Source organism: Mus pahari, chromosome 2 (genome assembly GCF_900095145.1).
Source record: "Mus pahari chromosome 2, PAHARI_EIJ_v1.1, whole genome shotgun sequence".
NCBI lineage: Eukaryota > Metazoa > Chordata > Mammalia > Rodentia > Muridae > Mus > Mus pahari.
In genome coordinates, this window is record NC_034591.1 from 163,529,515 (window position 1) to 163,536,050 (window position 6,536).

Here is a 6,536-nt window from a genome sequence, read left to right on the forward strand (position 1 = left end):
CTGGGATTTGAACTCCGGACCTTCGGGAGAGCAGTCGGGTGCTCTTACCCACTGAGCCATCTCACCAGCCCTATTTACTTATTTCTTTATCAGCCATAAATGGTGCTTGATGTGGCATAAATGGGAGTGGCATAAATGAGCTCTGAATCAAGCTGCTGATCTTTTGTGCCCTTCCCCCAGGCTTGAGCAGGCTAAGCAAACCACTAGTGCTTGCCACAACCCAGGTGTAGTCTTGGCTTTGCTGTACTCACAATTTCCTACAGGAAGAATAGACTGCCCTCTGAGCTCACTTTCCCACATAATCCAGCTGAAACAAAGTATGGTTTTTGTTGTTTTCCCTTTATAAGCTGGAGCTGCAGAGTTAAACTTTGAGCCTTGATCAGAACCTTGTCTTGGCTTCATCCTTCTCTCACACCCTGTCCTGTCATTTCCCCCACCCCCACCCCCACCCCCTTTCAGGTAAACCCAGTTCTCCATGGCTGCTGGACAGCTATAATCTTTCCATTTTATTTTTCTTTTTTTCATTCAGTAGCCACTGACCTGCCTGAAAGAAGATATTCTAGAGAGACTGTGTGTCTCTCAATCATCAGACTACTGAAACAATAGACCCAAAAGACAAGGGAATTTCTAAGCATTCTAATGCTGGGAGAAGGGAAGTTCCCAACCAGAGAGATAACCTATCCCCCTAAAAAGAGATTTCACACAGTTCTAAGAACTCTCCAGAGCACTTTACAGGATGGTACTCAAACCCAGATAATGAAGTTCAAATGGTAGTTCTCTTTGACCAGGACTGTTTAGATGTACATATTGCTGATCCTCTAAACTTTGGTCTTACTTTTGGACTCTGGGGGAGGGGGGCAGGGCTTGCTAGATCTCTTTGTCTTTCTTCTTAATGTAGCCACACTGCTTTCTACTTTCTCCGCTTTATATTTTTAATTTGCCTTTTTAAATTGACTTATTGAGAATGGGTACCTGGACCTGATTTGGGGAACAAGATGTGACTCCACATGCCCCCAAGTTAGATACCAATAGGAGGTATGGTTTGTTAGAGAAATAATTGAGTCAGGGGACAAGAGGCATGCACAATTAAGCATTCATGATGAAGGTGTGTTCTGGCTGATCACTGTCTCTCCTTGGGTCTCTGTCAACTCTTGAGGGAACAAGCTGGTTCTCCTGAGATGATTAATTCTGCCGTAGGGTAATACCTCACAATCATGGATAATTGTCCCCACATGAATATAGCAGGCTCGCAAATGCTCTTATTGCTTGGGGATAGTTTGAGTCCCAGCTTATAAAGATGTTTATCAATCAGTCCTGCTGTTCATGGAGTTTAGATGACTCCAGAGGAAGGGCAAAGGAAGCAACCAGAACCAGAAGGACAAGACTGAGTTACTCAGTCAGTGACCTTTGTTCTAGTGACTCACTCTGCCTGCCCTTATGGTGGGTTATTATGATTGGTCAGCAAAGCAGCAGTACATTTTGAACTTATGGGTCGGCTGTTAACGTCACAGCTGTTAACGTCACAGCTATTAATGTCACGGAGAATTGTATTGAAAATGTTAGGGCAGTTTGTGGTTTTTCTCAGAATTCAGTGTGGGGCGGGGTAGGGGGATTTTTCTGGGAACTGCTAATCTTGTTTTGGCAGTTGCAGACATAGCCTGGTCTTTTTTGACCTCTAGTTTGGAAAGTCTCTTCAGAGGGGGAAGGGGCTAAATGGTTTTGAATTTATTTTGGATTCTACAATGTCAACTTCCCAGCATCTTTACCTCCAGGCATATTCTAGATCACCTGTTATATATTAGCAAGTCCCTCCATCCATGCTATAAATGCCTTCTTTTCATTCCTTGGGATATACCTTTTTTTTTTTTTTTTTTCTCGACACAGGGTTTCTCTGTGTAGCCCAGGCTGTCCTGGAACTCAGAAATCTGCCTGCCTCTGCCTCCTGAGTCCTGGGATGAAAGGGGTGTGCCACCACGCCCAGCCTGGGATATACCATTGCATAAATCTTCCTGCTAGCTCTTGGCACACAAGATAAGATGAAATGGCTTCCCTTTTCTGAATAAAAAACAAACCATTTTTGACTCAGGGTCTCCCTCTTTCTATCTCTCTCTCTTTCTCTCTGAAAATTCAGTCAATGCCTTCATGTCTCTCCTGCAGTGTAATTTTTAAAATGAAATCTTAAAGTTTTGTTTTTAAGATTCTTCTCTTCTTTTATATTATGTGTACATGTGTGTGCCTGTAGATCCCCAAGAGTTAAGAGTTATAGGCAGGAGTAAGCCACTTATCTTGGATGCTACCAAACTCAGGGCCTCTGTAAGAATCACAGGCAGTGATGGCACCTTTAATCCCAGCACTTGGAAGACAGAGGCAGTTGGATTTCTGTGAGCTTAAGTCTGGCCTGGTCTATAGAGCAAGTTTTGTGACAGCCAGGGCTACACAACTGACTCCTACAGAGTAGACTTTCCACTCTGCTATAGTCCTGTCTGCCTAATATACCATCAATGTATGTGGAAAATGTTTGCTTTAGGATTGTCCCGTTCTGTGACTATGAATGTTCACAGTGGAATGTGTCACAAAGAACAACCCATCCCATGGTCCTCTACATCTAGCTCACAATAAATAAGTTCTTGTTCTCTTTAGAATGTCAGCAATACTTTGCATATCAACAGGCAAAGAAATAAATACTTTTTTTTTGTTTTGTTTTTTCAAGACAGGGTTTCTCTGTGTAGTCCTGGCTGTCTTGTAACTTACTCTGTAGACCAGGCTGGCCTCAAACTCAGAAATCTGCCTGCCTCTGCCTCCTGAGAGCTGGGATTAAAGGCACGTGCCACCATTGTCCGGCATAAATACATTTTTAAAAACAACATTTCTATCATTCCATATAATTCTTTTTTTCAAAAAATCATTATTTATTTATTTGATGTATTCAAGTACACTGTAGCTGTCTTCAGACACACCAGAAGAGGGCATCAAATCCCATTACAGATGGTTGTGAGTCACCACATGCATGCTGAGAAATGAACTCAGGACCTCTGGAAGAGCAGTCAGTGCTCTTAACTGCTGAGCCATCTCTTCAGCACCCAATACATTTTTTTTTTCATTTTACATTTATTTACATAGTCTCTGTATCCCCCCCCCCCCCCCCAGTGGTTGGGGAAGGAATGGAGTAATGGTGTATATGTAAAGGTCAAAGGACAACTTGAAGAAGCTTTTTCCTTCGTTATGTGAGTTCTGGGAATTGAACTCAGGTCAAGTCCTCAGGCTTAGCAGCAAGCACCTTTATCTGCTGAGTCATCTTACCAGTGCCAAGAAATTCTAAAAATAATAAAAATAAAAATACTAAAAATAATAAAAATAGTGATAGCTGAGACTGCAGCTTGTAAATTAAACTTATTTTCTGTGTACACTAGTTAATTAATGCTGAAAAATAATATGGTAGAAATTAACCCTTATCACATGTAGACCTTTTAATATTTCAAAGCCTTAGGTCTTAGCTGGGCAAACTCTCAACTAGCTTATCTAAATTAACTCAACCACATCCAGCCATGTGGCTAGCTATACCTTCCAGGCCTATAGCCACGTCCATCTCCTCCTATGTCTTCTGGCCTATAGCCACGTCCATCTCCTTCTGTGTCTCCTCTTTCTTTCCAGGGCTCCCATCTTCTACTTTCTATCCAGCTAATTGGCCATCCAATTTTTAAATTAAAGCCAATCAAAGAATGGCCTAGGTCGATGAGGAAGGACAGAGACAGAACTTCACATAGTGTACCCCAACAGCAGCTCATCAGAACATATGCTAAACAAGCATGAAGCCTTGTTGGGAAAAAGCAAAAGAAACTTACTTTGGGGCTTTTGCAGAAGTCCTACTCAGGGTTTCATAATAAAGACATGAAGATGTCTGTACAGCATAAGGCAGTTGCCCTGCTTGCTGGGGCAGTCGCTCAGCTAGCCCATCAGACTCAACCCAATTTCTCTGCCACTGCATCACTCCATATGTCTCTCTTCTCTGCTCTACCTCCCTGCCCTGCTCCTGTTCTACATCTCCTTCTGTCCCAACTCCAGCTGCCAGCTCTTTATTCCTCAAGTGCCACATTTCTTTCTCATACAAAAAGATAGACTGACAGCTACTCATTATGAACCAGTCAGCAGCTGGACTACGCTTCTCCATAGTCTTCCCTTTTGGCCAGACTGAGGGCTATATGATCTCCCCCACAACACTTGTGTAATTGTAAGTGGGCCTTGTGTAATTGTGTAACTTTTATTCTTCTGATATAATTGTCATCTCTGAGGCTTATTGACTGTCTGCTAATGTAGGCCTAGTCCTGGAAGCTTCTAGCCTCTGTACAATCTTATCTAGGCCTAGAATGTTTTCAGCCTCTGTCTTAAGGTTTCCATGGTTATAAAGAGACACCATGACCAAGGTAACTCTTATAAGGGACACCATTTAACTGGGGCTGGCTTACAGTTTAAAGATTCATTTATTTATTGTATGTAAGTACACTGTAGCTGTCTTCAGACACTCCAGAAGAGGAGGTCAGATCTCATTATGGATGGTTGTGAGCCACCATGTGGTTGCTGGGATTTGAACTCAGGACCTTTGGAAGAGCAGTCAGTGCTCTTACCCGCTGAGCCATCTCTCCAGCCCCTTATAGTTTAGTCAATTATCATCACGGCAAGAAGCATAACAATAGGAAGGCAGTCATGGTGCTGGAGGAGGAACTGAGAGTTCTGACTAAAACAGAGGACTGTTTTTCAGGTAGCTAAAAGGAGGGTCTTAAAGCCCAGCCCCACAGTGGCATACTTCCTCCAACAAGGTCACACCTCCTAATAGTGCCACTTCCTGAGCCAAGCATAGTCAAACCAACAGGATCTCTGATAGTTACTGCTGAATAAGCCCCCCTCTTCCTAGTTATGGCTGGTCAGCTCAGCTGTTCTGATTCAAAACTTCTCTCCAATTGGACTGATTCAATCTGGGTTCTCTCAGCTTCTCCAGAACTGCTCTGCTTGGCCTCATACTAACTTTGGCAATCTGTTCTAAACGTGTGGCTCCTTCTCGTTCTCTGGCTTATTCCATCTTCACTTGTCTCTGTAGAACTATCCTGGTAAAACTGCCTCCACTCTTCTCTCTGTGCACTGTTCTCTTAAGTGGCTTTCCTTTTCTCTCTCTTCTCGTGAGAGTTAGGCATAGCCTAGTCTGTCAGATCTTTCTCTGATTCATCACTTTGTCTGCCACTCAATTAGACATTGCTTTCAAATATGGGTGCTTGCTTCTACCAACTAACTTTACCTTCATTGTTTGGGGTTAAAGGAGTGTACTAAGGGTGTGTCTGTATTCTAGCCAGAGGCATTAAAGATGTGTGCTAAGCAGAGCTAAACCACAACTAGAAACAGGGTTTTGGTTTTTTTTTTTTTGGTGGTGGTTTTTTTTGTTTTTTGTTTTTCAGTAAACAGTGTTGGGGTTCACACCCCAAGATAAATGTCCTGCAACAAGCTTACTTTTTCTTTTTGGGCAGGTGAGGAAGTGACAAACATTTACATATCCTGCTAGCCTTGTGCTACTGGCACAGCAATTAACAATTGAGAACACAGGAGCACACCTTCATAGTCTCTCAATACAATATGTGTGGGGGTAGGTCACGCCAACAGAAACTTGGGAACAAGCAAAGGAAACTTGTCTTAAGTAGTGCCATTTTGTTTTCAGACTCCATTTTATTCATAGGTGAAACTAAGTTCAAGTTCCCAGGCCCTAACTGGAGTTTTCTCAATAGCTGAACAGCTTCTATTATTCATCTATTGTTCCCCTAAACATAATGACTGTTCCTAACCACAGACGAACAAATGGATTTGATTGGTTGAACTGCTAAACTTATATTTTGTATTGGTTGACATAGATCAACCACATAAGGAAAGCTCCTATCCCTAAATCCTGATCAGTGCAAAAATGTAGCTGTAACTTGGCACAGGTATTTGTGGTGTCCAACCTTTAAAGGAAACATTTTGACTCAGGGTTGTAGTTCAGCACCAAGTCTGTTCTGTAGCCCTGATCAATCAGTAATGGCCTGATTACAATAAATTTTTTGTCATCTGCATTGACCTGGTATTTGAGTTGAGTTGGATCCAAGTGGACACTATAATAATAACTCCAGAACTACAGAATATGAAAGCAAGGCAAACACACAAAAGTGATAAACAACTTATCAATAAATTACAGACTTTTGTTCCATAAAAATATAAATATATAAGTAGCATATATGCGTGATAATCCTAATGAATGAAAGAAATGACAAAAAAAAAAAAAAAAGATGACCAGAGCATGACTATTATTTTAGAGGACATGGGTTCAATTCCCAGAACCTATATAGCTACTCACAACTATATATGTGCTCTTTTGGCCTGTAAGAATACACATGCATGTGATACACAGATGTAAAGGCAACCTGCACATACAATAAAAAGAAACAATATTTTAAAAAGAAAGTTATAATGGATAGTTACATTTTTTTTTTTTTTTTTTTTTTTTTTTTTTTTTTTTTTTT